The sequence below is a fragment of the Nomia melanderi genome, chromosome 6 (assembly GCF_051020985.1).
Source record: "Nomia melanderi isolate GNS246 chromosome 6, iyNomMela1, whole genome shotgun sequence".
NCBI lineage: Eukaryota > Metazoa > Arthropoda > Insecta > Hymenoptera > Halictidae > Nomia > Nomia melanderi.
In genome coordinates, this window is record NC_135004.1 from 6,993,299 (window position 1) to 7,013,804 (window position 20,506).

General features: G+C 44.7%; 1 protein-coding gene across 8 annotated transcripts in view; it reads left to right on the forward strand.

The window, feature by feature from the left end:
- Positions 1-20,506, forward strand: part of LOC116431675 (uncharacterized) — a 346,182-nt gene that overhangs the window by 128,566 nt on the left and 197,110 nt on the right. The window contains exon 1 of one of the 8 annotated variants that reach the window (XM_031987441.2): positions 8,199-8,469. The exons of 6 other annotated variants lie outside the window; for them this stretch is intronic. The gene's annotated coding sequence lies outside the window, so the exon portion shown is untranslated. Of the gene's footprint in view, positions 1-8,198; positions 8,470-16,201; positions 16,540-20,506 lie in introns of those variants that run through there. One more of the 8 variants, XM_031987438.2, reaches the window with a different exon arrangement.

A 20,506-nucleotide genomic window follows, 5' to 3' on the forward strand; every position in this document is an offset into this window, starting at 1 on the left:
TTTTTCCTACTTTCGGCCAACATTTGCATAGTTGTACGTCCACTGTTCTCGGGCTTCCGCGTTACTCGGTGAAAAGGTCAACCCATACTGATGATTTTCCTGAATGAAATATAAATCTGTAGGGGATGGAAATTTTAGTCCACGAAATTATGGTGTTAACGTATAAAGCGCTTACATTTCATGGTAATTCATTACTACTTACAAACAGTAAAATTATATTTCTTTAACAGGTAAAGCTTCTAAATGCAAAAATGGTGTTTCATTTATCTGTACCTATTATTAGAAAATGTCTATACATTCGCATATTTAATGATACCATACAATAAATAAAAATTCGAATACTTTGAATAATTATATATTGCTACAAATTAATGAATACAGTTTATAATATTCATACTCCCCAACTAAAAACTACATTCTTCCGCACATTTATCATAAAACTCAAATATTCACAGTTGCAAAAGAGTATCCAATATTTAATGAACAATCTGTCAACCGACTGAACAGCAACAAAAGAATGGAGAATGTACTCCACGGCACCACTGTAAGCGGCCTAGCCATATCCGAACCAAAGAATCGCAGTGATCGAGTTAAAGACTCGGAAAGTACGCGGAGTTCAAATAGTTCGAAGCGAAGTAATCGCGCGGAGTCAATGGAGTAAGAGAGTCGTAGCGCGAAACCCGCGGAAGTAATAAATCCCCGAATTTAAGACCTGCCGTCGTAAAATCCTCGTCCGCTCGAGGCTTCTCCAGTGTGTCCCGTCGTCCCGTAATCATGCGGTGTCCGCACGCAAACAGCCGGCATCGGCGTGGAGTTCGCAAAAGAAGAATCCCACGAGCCGGAATTAAAAGGAATTAAAACCAAACTACTGCCTGCTATCGAAGGGAGTCAGGAACAATCCCGGCCAATCCAGAAATCTAATCGTTCGCAGGCGAATCTCATTTCCCTTGTACACGTTGCTACACACTTCCCGCAGTTCCGTGGAAATCTTTTCCCTATGGCATCGTCCGACGGGTAATTTCGCGAGCGGAGACGTTTATTGCTCGTGATAGCCGTGGACGCAGCGACAATAGGAGCAAAAAATTTCGAGAGAACCAGTGAAACGGGGGTAGAGAAGGAAAGAGGAAAAGAGAGAAAGAGAGTAAGGAAAACGGCGTGAGAGAGAAAGAGGAACAAATAGTGCTAGATCCCACGGTGCAGAGAAGAGAGGATGCGCCGTGGGATGGTGAAAAGAGAAAAACGTTCGCCGGCGCGCAGGAAAGTTCCTCCGAGGCCAGCCACGGCTGAGAGTACAGACAGAGAGAGATAGAGAAAGGGAGAGGGGGAGAGATAGAGAGAGAAAGAGGGAGATAGAGGTTTTTCCTCGGGGCTCGTGCACGTATGACCACGACCACCTACGACGACGTCGACAACGACAACAACGGTAAAAAGTTACAGGAAAGTAAGCCTATCGTGGGAGGCGTGGATCCTGGAGGTTTACCCTGTGTGCGCACCCTGCCTGCCCCCCTTTTTCCATCCCCGTTCGTCCTTCCTCACCTCCAGCACGGAAAGTTCGTGGTTTCGCGGGTGGGGACGGGGCTGGGAGGACGCCTGCGCGAACCACTCGCGGACAGAGACGGCCTGCGGATATTACGCCGGAGACAAAGAGAGAGACGGGACGAGCTGGAGAATTTCGTGGCCGGGATGGCCGCGCGAGGAGGAACGCCGAGGACTGCTGGGGCAGGACTACAGCACTCCTCCTCGGAGATCGGGGACGTGAGGACGACGCTCCTGCGCTCGGTCATTCCGGGACAAGGGATTTTTCCTTTGAATGATCGCTCGGCGATTTTCCGGTTTTGATGAATGCGGGATGCGTTTCGGATATTCGATGGATGTAACCGTAGAATGCTTCTTTCGGGAGATGTATGTTTCACGTGGGATTGGATTCGTTGGGTTTTTGATCGATGAAAATGTAAATTGTAACGGGAGGTAGGGGTAACAATGATAAATTTGATAATTGATTACGGGTAATTGGGCTGCAGATTTTATGGCTGAGTCGGGGGTGAACGTTAATTCATGGTAATTAATGGTCTCTGACCGAGTTGGTTTAGAGTTGATAATGCGAAACGTTCGTCGCGATCATAATGGGGGAGGGACAGCAGCTGCAGCAACTAGTTCTTCGAGTCATTAACATTTCACTTGAAAGCGATTCAGATTCGAAAGTTTTCCCTCCCGCCCGGTTTCTTTCTTGTTACCGGCCATTTGCCGGTTCCGCGAGTTAGAAAGTATCGATATAAGTCGGATGTAAGATGACGACGGGCCAGCTGTGACTGTACCTTCCGATTGCTGGTGAAAGGGAATTGTTTCTGCATGCTGGCTCGATCGCATTGCGATTCGAGAATGAGGGTTGTGGATCTTTATCAAACGGTGTTGGACATTATGAGAGTATGGATGTAGGGAATAATATAGAATGATAATGCATTGTAAACTACACATTTTTATGCAATAGCAAATTTCTTAGAATTTATTTACATTGATTGATGTTGTTTTGACAAAACTTGGATAAAATGAAGTGTTTATTGTATTATATATAAATTGTAAAGAAGTAAGGAAATCTTATTTTGTTGGGGTACAGACGATTGTGTCTTGTATATAATTGTGTACACTCTACTGTTTATACATAACTTATAAAATTATTTCCAGTTTTCTTTGTTTTAATAATTTTGAGACAGTTATTGTGTGAAAATAAGTTATTGGAAATATTAGCACTATTTCACAAGAATTTACCATCATTTAGCATTACCTCACCCAACATCGAAAAACCTACACATCAATTTCCGGGGGATACAAATGTTAAAAATTATGACCAGTTGCATCAGAAAATTGTAAAGAAAAGTTACGAGCTTTCCTTCACCGATGAAGATTACTTTTAATTGATTTAGAAGACGAGAGTAGTTTGTTCTATCGTATCCTGGAAGTTCGGCGGTAGTTCAACTCTCTTTCTCTAACTTCCATATGTGCTTGTCATTATACTTGTTGACAATGTATCGCGCTGTATTCTACAAATTCAATTAAATAAATCTAATAATGAATCCTCCTTAGTTACAGAGTATCTGTTATACATATATAGAATCTGATACTCCACAATTAGTACGATACAAAGGAACATCTTCTCTATAGAAATTAGTTTATCTCGCCAGTTTTAAGTTTGCTCTAATTAGTCGATTACATTGATACCTTCATTTTAAAATGTACGACTAAAGTACACGATAATATATTTAGTGTTACATTTGTTAATCATGATAAACATCCAAACATTGCATCTCCAACAATACAAAAAATGTTGAGGATCAGAGATGATTTCTAACTGTTATTAAATAAACCCCACACAAGTACTAAAGTAAAGTAACCGAATAATTAATAAAATAGTTACGTAATCCTAGCGTTCGTACAAATGTATATTTCGTTGGTTAGTTTGTTTTTGGAACAGAGTCCATCGCTTCCTTCCCCACATTATTTCACGTTCGTTCATTTCCTGGTAATAGATCCCTCGTTTCCGCCTTCTTTGCGGTTTTACGTTTCCCTGCGTAAATTTTCGCGTGAATTTTCAATTCTCCGTCCTGTTCCCTACACCACTCCCGCGCACCCTTTAACCAACGGCAGTTCCTCGCCGCGGAACTTTCGGAGGAAGCTGAAAGGAGCAGAAGTTGCCAACGGTCGGCGAAAAGAAGGAGAAAGGGTGAGGAAGGAGAGGGAAGCGAGGTTGAAAGGAGTACTTCATTGGTGGAACTTAATCCACTTAATAGATTCTAAATGGAGTAACTCTGATCTGGCAGGACATGACCGTTTCTTAAGCGTCGGAATAAAAACTTCTTGTCCTGTTCGGAGAAGAGATAACGACCATGCTACTATTTCGCTGGTAGCTCGCGATTTAAGCGGGAACGTTAATGAATCAATTCAATTTCGGTGGACCACTGAATAAATGAACGACACGAGGAGTTCGGTTGAAATCTGGCCCGGCGATTTAAATACGTGGTAACGTGGGCGATTGCGATGGCGATTAACTCGTGACGTTGAATCGCAACGACGAAGGCGCGATGAAACATGAATTGCTGATAAAGGACAAAAATAAGAAATATTCCCCGAAATCTTACCTCTTGATACGTAACGCTAAAACAGAAGCATATCAAATATCTTACATCAAAGAACACGAATATATATCCCCTTCCCACTACAAATATTCCTCCTATGTATAACTGATGTCGTATAAAAAGTAAACAAATATTCAAGAATAAATCCAATCGAATAACGTCAAACTCATAACACAAACATCATATACCTCCAAAGCTCAGGATTCTCGCGCGCCGTGTTGATTAACGCTCTTTCCGTTCGTTTCAAAGAACGCAACACGCTCGGCCCCGCGTTTTTCCGACACCGAGCGAACGGAAAAAAAGGAAAAAAAGATAGGTAGGAAAACAAGGAAGTAATAATTTGCCGTGCGCCCGCAAAGCGACGCGCCGTGTAAAATATGAAATTCTAAACAGTCGAACCAGGACTTGCCTGGTCGGTGCAACGTGTTGCAGGCCGAAATAGCCGATGGTATTTCGCGAGCCGGGGTAACGGCGCATGCAAACTACACGTGGACGGAGGTGGCTCGAAAAAAGTGAAGAGTGGGGGGGGGGGACGAGAATATGCGAGGAGAGGCTCGGTCCGTCGTTCATCGTCGCCGATAAATATTCAGCCGTAAAGGGTGGAAGAACGGGTTCCGTAGAAGCGGGCGAGAAGAGTGAGTTTATTCACGGGGCGAGCGGCGAGCGCGCCTCGTCCGCCGGTCACTGCCTCGGAACAATTTCGAGGGATCTGTCGGAGATACATATACGCCCGCTGCCTGGTCTCTCCGGACTGCTTTTGACCGTCTCTCGAGCACCCGCGAAGGCTCCGGCTGTATTGGTGCAGCTTCAACGGCGGCGGCCAAAGGGTGAGACGCATCGGTCTCCGTAGCTAATTTATGACTTCGGAGGTGAATTTTGCGCAGGAAACACATCAAAGTTCGGTAACGGTCAATGCAACCCTGTACACACGTGCACAAAGACAGACAAAGAGAAAGAGAGTCGAAGGAAGAGGGAAAGAGAGAGAGAAATACAGGCAAAGAGAGAGAGGGTGCGAGAGAGAGAGGGGAGTGGGGGGAGAGACGATGGAAGAGCGAGGGTTAAAGGAACAGGGAGGAGAGAGGAAAGGAAGAGGGAGAGAGAGAGAGAGCAGCTTCACGGACGGTAAAGCAACCACGGGCCGCGCTCTAACTACGTTAAAAGTTTTAATATTAGTTTAGTCGACGGCCACGGTAGATTGAGACGTAATTCCAGGTAATACCACGGTTCTACGAGCTACTTCCAGCTAATACCGAACGAAACGCGTTCTACAAAGGACCCTCCAGCCCCCGCGCTCCTTAATCTGCATTAAACTCGACGTTCGGTAGTCCGCCTACCGTCGACGAACGAGCTGCTGTCCGCGATCATAAGGTATCTTCGATTTTCACGCACGATACACCGGACCATCCTTTCTTCCTGCCGCAGTCGTCAGGAGTGGACCGAGGACTGTGGAGTCGTGTTTCTAATCCTCGTCTCCCGACTTCTTTCACGATTACGCTTGTTGCGGTTACTGTATTGGTTTCAGGTCATCCCGTGTGTTCCTTCTGTTACTTTGTAAAATACTTTTTAACGTCATTTCGAAAATGTAATTAATGTAAGGTAAGGGGTGAATTTATTGCTTTAGGATTTCTTCTGAAATTCCGCTCATCAGTGCTGCTTTGTCGTTAATAGTTTGTCGGAGAAAAGGAGAGGAATTCTTTCTAGGGAAGTGCACGTTTATTTCAGAGATTAAATATTGATTACGGCAAGATTATATTTCGTATAAAAGAGGAAGAATTTTATTATGTACATATTTAAGTACGGAATGTAATATGGTAGGGAAAATTGTACACTTACGATTACAAAGCTGTGGAAATGGTTTTACTTTTTCGTTTTGCTGATTTTTGAAGGCAAATGTGTAGAAGGATGCACTAAATTGCAGACGAGGTAGAATTGGTATGGTGCTGCAACATAAGAGCAAGTATACAATCGTTGATGACGTTTGGGGTTGCACCCTTCTAGATTTCTAAAAAATAAGAAGCATTCGCATTTATTGAATTTAGATTGAAATTTTCACCATTGTTTCTCTTATATTATTAGATATAGAATTGTATCGAGTTTACATATTACGGGCGTTCGTTTATAGAACGTTGCTGAATTTCCGGTATATAATTAGTCAAGCATAAATTTGCGGAGTTGAAATATAAGCTGCATAGGTATAATTGTTACCTGAATAATGCTTTCACCAAAATATTATTGCAATGAACTTCTAGTTGAATTGAATTATATACGTAAATATCGACTGGGTTAAGGAATTCGTGAAATGAAACCGAAAGAAGCGATTCAGTGGTATAAAATAGAAATAGTTGGGACTAGGAGGTCGCGAACTCATTTGGGACGATGAAGAGGACTATAAAGCCTTTTTATTCGACTAGAATCATGGTACCAACTTTTACCTTTAGTTCTTGATGGTAATGTAATAATACACACGTATTATTTTTTAATAAATGATGCATTTTGCAAATGAATAATATGTCCAACATGCATAGTATTCTCATACAAATAAGTATAGTTCCTCTCTTCAAAGGTACATAATAAAAGACCAACGTACACACGAGTTGAACACGAGATTAGTAGTTTCCATGCTTACAAGTCAGGCAAACCAAAGATTCGAAAATAAAGTTTCGAGTCGCCATCGGCATAGATATTTCTTACAACCTCACAAGAAATAACAGCCCTTTAAACCATCTAGTTTAATCTCTAGTAAATATTTCCCATCGAAAGAAACATAACAATCAGTGGTTTAATCGATATATAGTCAGTCCACATAAGGACTTTTGAACTATGCGTCAATACACATATCAGAATCTACATAACTTTTGCTAATATTGCACAAGAATTAATACTGCTTTCACCCCCAGAAACTAAACCACAGGACTTCAATCTGTTCATGTGTACGTTGCAAGTAGACAAAAGACAAACTTAACGAACAGGACGCGAAAGTTCTTCACACGTTTCCTTCGTCTCGAGACAAAGATGCTGCCAACCAAGAAATAAAAAGACTTAATCCGACGATCGATGAAATTCATCGTCAGCTCAAATCTCCATTGGTTCCCCAATTACGGTGAACGAAAGCTTGCCGTTGACAGTTCCCCGCGACTTTTCCGCTACACGGCTGATGTTCCCCGGCGTCCAGAGGAGTAAGGTCTCGGCGACGGCGCGAGAACGCGATGCCAGGGCAACAGAAAAAATGCACTTGCGACGGGTAATAATTTGCGCCACCGTCCAGGCACTCTAAGAGACGGGTCGGCAAAGGGGGCGGAGGCTGGCGAGGAGGTGAGGGGGTGGCAGGATGGGTGGTAGGTGGTCGAGGATGGCTGGAAAAGGAAATAACTCGGAGGTGGACCACGCGTTTTGCTTGGGAGCTCGTCTCCGTACCAGCAAAATCGTACTACGCCCTATCCTTCTCCTCCTCCTCCTCCATCTCCTCCTCCACCACCTCCACCTTCATCCGCCACACTCTCTCTCCTCCTCTCTCTCTCCCTCGTTCTCTTCTTCTCGTCTCTCTGTGTTCTCTCTTTCTGCCTGCCCCCTTACTCCCTTCCTCGAAGGCGAGTCGATGCGTGCGTACGAACACAAGCGAGAAAAGTTTTACTCTCACCAACACTGGCTCACGGTAGCGCGCATCGAACCTCCTCTCTCTCTCTCTTTCTCTCTTGCCCGTCTTTCTCCTTCCTTCAAGCTATTCCTCTTTCTCCCTCTTTCCGTCCGCGATTCCATCGATCCTCTCTCTCGCTCCACGATACTTCTGTCCCCCTTTCTCTCTCTTTCTCTGGATCACACGGCGTCTCTCTCCTCCCTCGCTCTCCTCTAATCTAACTCCTCACGAGGCTACACACAACCGAGCGAGGTCCCGACGCGACGGTGTAGTGACGCGACGGTGGTCCTCTCCTCACCAATACCAGCTCGAAATCCTCCTCTGGCTCCTTCCACTTCCACCTCCGTCTCTTCGTTCTCCACCTCCTCTTCCTACGGCGTCCTCCTACTGACGCCGTGCACGACCTCTCGGGGCTGCTCGTGGAAAATCGGCGCTCATCGTCGGACGTCGCGGCGCGGACCGTTTGGACGGATCTCGTTTCGGCTGACTAACGTCGATCCACGGGTCCATCGGCTCCGCTTTCCGATACCGCGGACACGCACGATTCTTGCCCTTTCACGCATCGTCATCGTCGGAACCGAAACGCGCCGCCCTCGTTCCCTTAACGGTGGTGACCGCGCTCGCTCGCCCGCCGCCGGGTTCCGCGCGGATCCCCGACGTGCGACCCCTCAACACTGCGGCTGGACTTAGGGCAGCTTCCAAGAAGTAAGTACTAATCGTGAAAAAGGTAGTTTGTTTATTCTCTATCGGAGACTTAATTACCTTCATCTCTATCTTCGAAAGTGAACTATTGGAGTTCGTAGGTTCTGTGCCCCTAGTTTCTGTTTTTTTTTGTATGTCGCTTGATCTTCGAGAGGTTAGAGCGATTTCAAGCTTGTATATGTAAATATTGACATAAAACGTATTGGACTGTGCACGATTGCTGATACCACTCGTATTACTTCGAGATACGTCGTATTTGTTGAGTCACTTCTTCGAAATTGATGTCTGAGTATGCAGATCCCCAAAGAAAGGTTCCAATACGGTACACCGTTGGAAAATTCAAGTAATTCTGCTTCGATAGTGTCTTCTTTATCAATGCATTATAAAAACTAACAAAACTGAAAGACAAAAGGCAAAGTCTTTTTTGCAATCTCTGCACTGGTACCACTGCAACAGTGACGTATGTCTTATCTCCACCTTATAATCTATTGCAAACATAAATCTCCGCTATATCAAACCCTGACGAACATAACCAAACAATCACTCCACCTAAAACACACCAAAGACACAGTCTAGGAAAGTAGTACAAAACAAAGCTAATCATCTTCAATTCTAGTATCCCCCAAGTAGACAAATATCACAACACTCGCAATCCCGATAGGAACGCCAATGAACGCCGTGTACCACGCGGCGCGGCGACTCGCGCGAGACCGATCCTCTTGGCGGGCAAGTTTCGCGGCGTTCCCCGTTGCTGAAGTTCGCGGGCGAAGGCCTCGACTGGGGCAACGCGTGCACTTGGAATTTGATTTTTGTCAAAGTTTCCAAGGTGAGCTGGTCGCGGGAAGTACGCGCATCTGCAAGGGTGCACGGATACGTAATAGGGAGGGACGACGGAAGTGAAAGAGAGAGAGAGAGAGAGAGAGAGATAAAGGATCAGAACCGGCGAAGAGGAGAGGAGAGGAGAGAAGCGCTTTGGCTTGGAACTTTGTTCTTGTTCTTGCGAAGAACTTTGGCTCACCTTCCCTTCCTCTTCCCCTCCGATCCCCTCTCAACAGCTGGTCCCGTCCCCCGCCAGCCTCTTCGCCGACCACCATCGGCTCCCCTCTGTTGCCCCCGCGGAGAGCGAACGCTCTCGCGGCCCGTGCCATTGAACAAACTAGTCCGCTCCAACGATAGTTACTTCTTTCTTGTTACGCGACTACCAAGTTTCGCACCAACGCGCCGCTTAGGAAGGTTGCGCCGGTGAACTTGGGGGTACCGCCGGCGCTACCGCCGCCGCTGCCTTCCTGAGTTCACTCTCTCTTTCTCTCGTTCTGTCTCTCTCTTGCTTCCCTGTTTCGGCCACGAAGGATCACCGGTATTCGGGGTTAACGACAGCTGGCGTGTTTCGTCCTGGTTTCCAAAGACAGACCCCGATCAAGGCCAAGTACAAGGGGACTTCTTTGGTACCATTCAGAGTTTCGTGACGTCGTCTTAACTCGATTCCGCTTCAACTTAGGCTTCCAGTTACCCGGAGTGGTAACCCGGTGACGGAACTTCTGTTTGGGTTCGGCTATGCTATGCGCCTGTGTGCGCCGATGGTTACCGTTCAGTGACTTCGATGTTTGTTGGGTGTGCAGTCATTTTTCGATTGTAACTGGTCGCGTTGGATGTTTGCGGGAGTGTTTGAAATTGCTGCTGCCTTAGTGCAGGTACATGATTCTTATATTTTATGGAGGTTGATTTTATATAGAACTTTGGTCGTTTTTATCTATTGACTGCGATAAGGTTTATCTTACTAATAGGTGCATTGTATCTTTAATTTCTTTGAAACCAACTTATTCCTACTACATTTAACATTTTCGATAATATCTTGAAACTATATTTTCTGAATCACTTCTATAGATTTCTTACGTATAAAACATTTCAGCTTACAACAACCTCCATCATCATCTACAATCCAAACCAGACATTACAACCTCCCAATATCTCCCTTCATAATACGTACTACAATTTTCTCAACATCTCTCACGTCTCACATTCTTTCCTCCGAACACCTTATTTTCTTCACCCGGACACCGTTCCCCATATCAATTATAACACACGTCTCCAAAAAACCAGAAAGTTCGGTGTTGTAACGGCCGTGTGTCGCGCGACGTGGCTCCTAAGCAATTCAGGATCCGATCCCCTAAAACACAACTTCGCGGAACACGTCTCACGAAAGTTTTTAACGGAAATGCTTGCAACCCCTCCTACATTCCCAGGTCCGCAACAGTCGCAGGGTACCAATGACCTCGGCGATCGGATGATTAATCACGACCGCTTCTTCGGAATACTTCTATCAGCTTCGTCCACGAGGAACCGCAGAGACAAAGGGGGATGAGGAACGATGTCTGCGGGGGAGGAGGAGAGGGAGAGCACGCGAGGAGAGAAACGGAGAGAGAGAGAGAATGAGAGAGCGAGTTGGTAGGGGAATTGTTACCCGAAGTTTAAACTTGGTTGTCGACTGCCGTTAACAAGGTTTGCCATGGGGCTGGTTCAGTAGTGTCTAGGTCTCGGGGTGTGCTACATCTCGCGTCCATGTTCATCCTGGCGTCTTGATTTCGTCATCGACAAAACCTGCTCTCGAAGAAATTCGTTTTCGGATTAAAATCGCGTGACCATTTCATCCACGACCATGTTCGACGTTGCCGTCGGTGCACGTTCGCGTTGACAAGGCTGAACTCGTCGTTTGACTCGATACCGTGACACTGGTTTTACTTGTGTGTGATTGGTGCTCAATGATGAACAAATCTATCTGACGATTGAGAAGAAGGTCATTGAGACACTTCGTGAATCTTGTGGAGTGCCTTGGATCAGCTAACTTAAGTATGTATTTGTTTTATTGTTGATTGAAGAATAGATATCTAATGCCAGGCGTTATCGAGATAGGATCTTATTAAAATGCTAGTAACTTTGATTAATGTTATTAGATTAGAGATGGGGGAGTGGAAAAATATATATTATTTCTATATTTGATATGTTATTTGGAATGTAGGTGTTCGTGCAGTTTATTTATACTGTACAAAACAGAATTTATTTCTTATCTGCAAAGAAATATCAAGCTTTAGAATTATTATTTATCTAAATTACAATCTCGTTGTTTCCTGTCTTTTGATCACACTGTGAAATTGAAGTGTTATTTTCCACTGACAATCATCGTGATCTTCATTCGAGAATACACCCTTCAAAGCTAAACTGTTTTCATGAAAATTGATGAAATACTCAGATGCGACGAGCGTAGAATGATGTATAAGTCAAGACACTATTTTCTGGGCCGATGTTCATGACACTTTTCTTCACGATGACACCAGTTCAAACCGTCGGATAGGTTCGTGTCGGGTGGCGCTCCCTTCAGAGGAATAAGGGTTGGTTGGAGGGCGTCCGAAGATTACAGGGCGTTCGGGGCTCGAATTTAGGAGGAAGAATCGCAGTGAAGCAACCAACAGGGGTGAAAACTCACCCCCTGCACGTTCGCTGATTATATCGATTCGAGGCCTACCTAACGGAATTACTTGGAGAGTGGCCCTAACCTCGCACAACCTTAAAGCCGCGGGCCAAGGGCCGTCGTCCGATATTTTCAACGACTGCGGTGTCTTACGCCGAAACGCCCGTTACACGTGCCCTATTTAAAAATTCTTCACTGTCTCTCTAAAAAGCATTTAATAATTTTCTACTTCTCTCAACGTTTCATTCTGCAATCTGGCAAGTTGTTTTGTGTAGAATTCTTTTTAGAAATACCTGATCAGTTTTTTTTAAACTATAATGTTTACTTTCCCAGTGGAAAAGCACGACATGATGTCTTTCCATTTACTTCTCCAAAATGTTTTGGATATTTTTGAGTGATGTGTGTATAGATATTTTCCGTTAAATCATCAAATATTTTGCAATAATTGTATTAAATAGTTTCTTAGATTGAAGTATACAAAACTGATTTGATTGTATGAAATTTTCAATTACGAAATAACTGCTTGGTTTTTTAGATCTTCCTAGATCATTTGTAGCGCGACAACTTCTTGATGTTCTTATTCTTTCATTGAATTGGTCAGTTCACCATTTTTTCTAATTCTTTTTTGAAGAAATTGATTAAATGCGATGAAGGCATTCTTCATAATGAATACGGCCGACGAGGTAACGTGTAATGTTTCGTCACGGTTAAAGTAACTCAGGGTTGATGGCAATTCACGCCGTGACGGCTTTTTATCGGCGACATAAATATACGCCGGGAATGATAAACCGCGGTCCGTTTAAACGTCCCGAATTGAACAATAAGGAAGCGGATATTCTGTCGTGAATCGCATGCATCGGCTTTATTTTCGCCGGGAGATATTATCGGCCACCTCGTTCTGTCAATTATGCAAATTTCAGATTGTTACGGGTACGGCTGCGAAGCTGATACTCGCACGTTTTATGAACTTTTTAACGCGGGTTCGGCAACATGCAATTTTCACCCGGAGTTATCGAACAAAGCACATATTTGTGAACTTTAATGAAACGAATTTCTCGTTATTTGCTATTCAAATAGCTCGATTGCGTTTGTTCGATATTCACTTTTATGTTACAATGGAATAAGGTCAGTTATATCGTTATTTCAAAGATAATTTTCTACTGGTGATAATCTTTTCGTAACACAATTGCTGATGTACACATTGTCAATGACTAAAATGAAAAAATAGTAGAGCTAAAGAGAATAATTGTATTTTTCCTATTTTCATATTGCATTCGAAAACATCACAAACTTTTATCAAAATAAATACAATAACATATTACTTCCTACATTGGCTAATAGAATAGGAAGTACTAAGCACTTATTCATCTCGGAAATTAGTTTCGTACATTCGAAACTCCCTGCTAATGGCTACGCAATTATAAGACCGAGGATAACTTTACGTAATCAAAGTATCTGAAACAACAAAATATTCTCCAGCTAACTCCACCGAACTCGAGCTATTTGAAACCGAAGAATTGCAGCTAACTATGAACTAATAACCACAATTCCACACTTACATTTGCCCCCAATTTTCACAACTTCCAGTTATTCGCCAGATAAGCAACTGTTACATCCTTTAGCCCCCAAAAACACAAAATCGTATCCCAACAGAACCTTCGATTCTGTGGACTTCCGAAAAATTCCGTTATCTCAGACATTGTCCCTTTTCTTCACATAATGGAACATCGAAGCAGAAGAACACGTTTCCCAGAAAATCCACGAATTGCAACGATAATGCAAACCGGATCGAGGCATGACCGGTTATCCAGGCCTCGCGGCGCGCCGTTGGAACCGTCGGCGTCGGGCGCTCGCACGATAGCGTGATCCAATTTGTCGAAGAATGCACTATCGCGGGTAGCTGCGAGACGCCGTCGCGGCGTAAGAAGAGGAGGCGAAAGGGTTAGATGGGCGCGCACGAGGGGGCTGGGTGAGGACGGGGGGAGAACGATAGACGACGATGGCGAAGGGACGGGAAGTCGAAGGGGCAGGCAATTAATAGGACGCGGAGGCATGCACGTCGGTAGGCAATGGCGAAGGTTCGCTTCATTAGGGCCCGAAGGTACGGTGGAAGGGTTGATTTTTACCCCGAAAACCCTCCCACCACCGCCTCATTGGTTTCCAATTATCGAAATGCCGTCGCCTTAAGGCATCCTCGCCGTTGCTCCCTGTCCGTCTCCTGTCCCGGATGCCTTCCGTTCCCCGCAGCCCCTATCAAACGCGCCGTAATTTACAGTCGATACGCGCGAATCATTTATTTCGCTCGAAATGCGACGGTTCTGGTTGGTTCCGTGGATGGCCAGCTTGCATGGAATCCGATTTGTATTCGAGAACGATTATTTTGGCGGTCAGTGTACACAGAGTAATATTCTGATAAATAAGTGAATGGAAAATTTAGTTCGAAATTTCGAACTAACTTATGAACTGGTAACTGGGTAGCTTAAGGATTGAAACATTAATACGCTGGGAAATATTATGCATTAGTGAACGATATGCTAATAAATAGGACAGCTACTGGGATAAGAAGGTAAATTTATACGAGGGATTATGTAATTGCATAAAAGTTGAGTATTTAACATTAGTCGGGGGAAAAACAGAAGTTTGAAAGACTCAAATGGTTGTTTCGGTGCGGTTCCAATGTTAGATGTTTTAAGTAGGAATGTCAGTTCTTAAAATCTGTTATCGAAGTTATTCTTAATATTTTCTTTATTACGTGAGCAACAGCCCATATAAAAATATCGTTACTAAGAATCTACGCAGCCATTCAAAAAATTGACAGTCGTTTCAACTCTTAATGATATTAATAATCTACATATCATTACATTACCATCACATCTAATCCAAACACTCAACAAGCCCAAACGTAATCCACAAATCCAAAGAAAGTCCGTAAAGTCGCGACTGTGATCCACGTATAATTGGTCTCAGCCGAAGAATCCCCAGCAAACTTCCCCGTGGCAGCCAGTCTCGGTAGCGAAGACTCTCCATCCTGCTGTTTCCCAAAAGCCAAATGCCATTGGCCGGGCTTTCTCCAGGATAGACGCGTTCAATTGGCAGCGGGAGGTGAGTTTCGCCGCCCTTTATCGATCCCGATAAAAATAAATAATCATAAAAGGTAACGTCGAGACGTGGCCCTGCCGATGGGTCCGGTAGGGGGGTAAGAAGGAGGCGCACGGAAGGAAAGACCGAGGGTGGAGTGAGCGTAGCGAAGGGGGGCCCGGAAGGGGCGCGGTAGCAGGATTCCGGAGGCAGTTTACCGATGCGTTGCGATACACTGCGGGGGTACGGAACTGCCAAGCTCGCTGGGGGACAAGGGGCTGAGCGCGCGTCCTCCGAGCCGGAGCGAAACGCGCGGCGAGGCCGGCGTATGGCGGTAGTCGGTCGCCGGTCCTTCGTAAATTCGCGAACGGGAGAACGCAGGGAACGGGAGATGGGTGTTCTCGGCGGACGCGGCATCAGGGCCGGAGATCCTGGGGAATAAAGCATAGGGAACGGCAGGAACCGAGTGAACGGCGATGGGTTCTCCAGCCCGTTAGCCAGTAGAAATCCCGGAATCCCCACGGCCGGCTTCCGCACCTGTTTTCCGGTTGCATCTGAAAAAGAGGCGGGCGTTCTTACGCGTGCCGGCGGACAGAGAACGAGGTGGCGCGAACGGGAAGAAGAAGAAGAGAAAACGGCGCCCGACTAGAAGGCTGCATTTGCGCGACGCGCAGAAGAGAGAAAAGAGGAGGTTTGAGGTGGCGTGGCTGCAGGGAGTAGGTGGATGAGGTGGATGACGAGGAGAACGGCGTAGGAGGTGGGAGGAGGAAAAGAAGCAGGAGGAGGAGGCGGCGGAGGAGCTGTAAGAGGAAGAGGAGGAACGCTGAGGATGAAGAAGAGTAAGAGGAGGTGGTGAGGGGCTACGGAGGACGGCGGGAGGACAGGGAGAGGGATGGCCGGGGTAAAGCTAGCGGGGGTGGTCCAATCAGAGACGAGTACGGGTGGGGCGGAATACCTCCGCCCTCTCACTCGCGTTACCTCCGGCGACTCCTCTCCTCATCCCCTTTTCGTCGTGAGGTTGGAATCACCGCTACCTCCATCCAGCGCACACCACTATCCACCTTCTTCGTCCTACCTCTCTGTCTGCACCGTCACCACCGTCGCCTCCTCCTCTTCCTCCTCCTTTTCCTCCTTCTCCTCCTCCTCCTCTTGCTCTCGCTGCGTGAGCCGCTCTCGCTCGGGCCTCTCCTCCTCTCTGAAGCCCCCGCGGCTCCTGGCGGCTACCCAAGACAAGTGGCCGCGAGAGATTCTCACGGCATGAGCGGGGGATCGTTACGTACGACCGACTGCGAGGATATCCACGGCCGGGAGGATTTCCACGACGATTTCCGCGCGAGTACGCGTACCAAAGCATCCACCACGGCGCGCATCGCTAGCCGAGAAAAACCGTGGCGTGCACGTTACCATTGATTTCCGTTGGCTCGCACCCACGGGAGACAGGTGTGAATTTAATCGCTGCGCTACAAGCGGAAAGAGAGGGAGAAGAAAGCCCAGTGTCAGATGGTCCCACGGATTCATGCGATATTACTGTAAGTAGGAGCGACAATGTTGGTTTTATGTTGTCTGTCATATCCTCGTAAGGATCGCCGGTTCTTGTGCTCGGGCATCGGTTCGTCGTGTGAACATTACGTGGTGCGCTTTGGTGAACGCGTGATTTCTCGATATGCCTTCAAGAACTGTTGGTATTACTATGTTTTCTTCTTTTAATTTTTGTATTTTTCTGTTTTCTTGTTTGTAGTAATGGTGATCGTATGACTAAGTGACGGTATTATTCCTTAACGTCACGATTGAACATTGCAAATGGGTAACCGATCTATACGTCCCTCGTTCCGTAAACAGGAGCGGATTGTTTTCCGCTCGATGAGAAATAAATCTGGCGATGATCGTACGAGGAAAGAACCGGGAAAAGGGGACAGTAGTGTCGGGTTGTGCACGGTCGGGTAAACACCTGTGCGCGAGATAGAATGAGAGCCGGGAAAAGAGAGGGGCCCGGCACCGGAGAATGATAAAGACAACGACAGTGGGGTGTGCTCGAATGGCTCGACCAAAACGCGGATGATTCGATCCTTTCTGAACCATTTCACCCGATTTGCCTCGGTGAAATATCGCTGGCCGTCTCGCGGTGAACTGGCACCATACGTGTACGCGTGTGCCTTCAACATCGCCACCGCGCCGTTCGTTGAATCGTGCTGTTTGGCTGAACATTGTCGGACACTTCCACTACTGCTTCTGCTTCGCTGTGCACGGGAGAACCGTGTACCGTGCCACGAACTCCCGGTATTTCGCTCCTATTCGTTTCTCCGAGTTCCCCCGTGATCGCTGATTCGGAACAAAGAACGTTGTCGATTTTTAATGAGTGAAACCGAACAGTACAATAGGGATAAATGAAATCGAAGTTCATTCGATAACGAAGTTGTTTCTCGTAGGTAGGTTCATTTTTGTGAATGAAAGTTATTGGAGGTTTTATTAGATGTGAATTTGATAGAATATTCGGTTCATTGTTGTCAGATGTTAGACGCTTACCCTTTTTGTCAATGCTCGACTGAAAATGTTTGTAATGTTTGCTATTAAACTCGTATTAAATTTTATATCTATATATTCGGAAAATATAAATTTATATTTCATTGTTGATTAATATAAAAATAATTTCTTTATGTTATGGAAGCTAGTCAATATTCTCATCCTTTAGAAAATCTCTTCTACATTGTGACGTTCCCACGAATTTAGTCGGGCGTCACGTAGAACGGCAAAATGGACAGAACGTGGACTTACGGCGATGAGATTATCTCGGCCAATAAACGGAATGGTTCGGAATGACTGCAATTATTTCGTGGCGCGTGTTGCCAGTGCCGATTGGCCAAAACTGTTTCGTGATGAAGGGTGATAAAGGCTTCTAGATACGCGATCACCTAATGCGGTCCAACTTGTATCAACGTAACCGAGACAATTCTCAGCCGTTTAGAAATCACCATCAGATATCAATACAGAACTTACCTCTTACAATTAACCGCCACATTTTCAAAAGGATCGCAAGTGCCAGACGTAACAATTATTCTAATCAAAGAAGCTTCCAACAAAGATGGCATTGAGATATCAAAAACTCATCAAGACAGGTTAACATGTGAATTTTTCTCAATTCCAATGTACTTTGGATAACACATGGATGTTACAGCGAATTATCTAGAAAAACGATATGAAATCATAAATATTATAAAATATTTCTTTGAAGATATACTTTATCCAAATACGATTTTCCATCCAACGTGTAACCGGAATCTCTATTGCTGTCTCTCGTGCTTCTGAGAACCCTTTGTTTATCGGTTGTCTCTCAATCATTCGGGGTCTGTGCAGAAACGTTCTGGCAAGATAATGCGGACTGTAGCTACGTGGAAGTCACGGGAGGAAGACGCTTTATCGTTCCAACTCTCGCGTATACATTTATATTTAAGAGGGAGGACGAAAGTTTGCTGACAACATGGCCGACGCGTCTCTCAGCTTTTCTACTCGCCGGTCTGCGCTTTCATCGTTTGGCAAGGACGACCTTTATTCTATTCTCGGCGCTTGCACGGCATCGAGAACCGCCCACTCGCAGCCTATCTTGTGAAGCAATTTCCAACGGAAAAAAGAGACGAGACCGGCCCGGCTACGGCTATTACGGGGACGCTCGTGAATTCGTTTCGATGGAAAAAAGGTGCGCGTTCTTCGAGGAAGTTTTGCGCGCGCCATTTTTTCCCCCGAGTGATCACGGAAACGCGACATTTTCTTCTTGTTTGTTCCGCCGGTTTACGAGGACCCGATACGCGGAAATATTTCTTGTTCTTGTAGTTGTGATATTATTTGACAATTTCCTTGAACAAGTGTAGAGTTGTGCCTGATTCAGTGACGAGTCATTAATAAGTGTAAGGATAACGAATCTGTTAGAAATTTTAGAACTTTCAAAGAAAATTCTAAATGCAGTTAAAAGTTAATCTAAATTTATATTTATGATAATGTGGAAGATATAAGTAGTTTAGTTAACATTTATTATTTGAGATTGATCAGTATGCTGTTGATATTTCCCTGTTCTATGTGCATTATAATAAGTACCAAAATGAACGGGTTAATTCACTTTGAAGGCAAGAGTTATTTTAATTCCTATTAGCTGTATCTACTTTGAGATGTATATTTGCTATGAAGTAACGATAAATTATCATACATTCGACTACTATTTAGCTTATGCCGTCACATTATTGAGCATTTATATTCCTGTTCACGTTTATAATGATTGACAGTGGTATTTTACAATAATCTGCTATAAATTAGTAGTTACCAAACAGTTTAGTGCATGAAAAACAGATTATACATTGCAGCATTCATTACGAAGTAGCATTAGCTATCAATACACAAGACACGTCGTAATCAACTTGAATTAATACAGTTAATTGGTTAGAGCGCTACACCACCGCTAAATGTGTCTACGAAAAACTGAAAAGCGCGGCGACATAAAAATCCTTTTTCATGCATCCGTTTTCTCACATTTTCATAAGTCTACATCTTTTCTACATCTTAAATTCTTCATCTAGGATCTTAAACACTCCATTTTCTTGTATATTTATGAATAAATAGCTTCATGTGTAACTTTCGCGTTTCACGATGTCACAAACAATTGAAAACCTATATCTATCGTTATAAACCTTCCTAGAGATTAATGAAAGAGGTCTACTCAACAAAAGCAACATATTCCGTGTGCCCAGTGTCGAAGTTGTTGGTCGCGGAAGAAAAATCTGTGTATACACTGAAAAAAGGAACTGTCATGCAGATAGGGGTTTACGAGTCCGCGATCGACACGGTCGCGTCAAGCACGTCAAGCCATTTAAGCACGCAGTCACGCGAGTGCACGACCGCGGGACACGCGAGCATGTCGGCCGAGGGATTTACCGCGGCCGTTCGTCGGTTCGTGGTCTCGCGTTCTCGGTTAATCGGTGAACCGCCGAAATCGTCCGGGCCCGGGAAAAGCGGAGACAGCTTGTCGACGACGATAAAAGCCCATATACACGATGAGACATGTCTCGAGACATGTCTTAAGATAAGCGATGAATTCCAGAATTGTTTACTGTTTCTACAATATGAACATATTGATATATCATACGAAAAATAAATAAGACTCGAACCCATCGGTTGTTCTGAAGTATGTACCGAGACAAGTCTCAAAAAGACTTTGAAGCTGATACGGGAGTCATGAGACCTCGATAATGATACATCTATCATAACTGAACTGTGGATCTTTATATAAATTCCACCTTTGAACAACATACTTAGTACAATATGATTACGTTGAAAATTTTTCCTAGCCGATATTATAAAAACTCTATACTTTGAATATTTCTTATGTTTTTCCACATTATGATCGCTCTCCGTAGTTTTTTACTATCATTTCTCGTAAATGCATAAATATCTGCAGTCCAACCATAATATATCGTATGAAAGGTGAAAAAGGCTCAAATCTATTAGTTATAC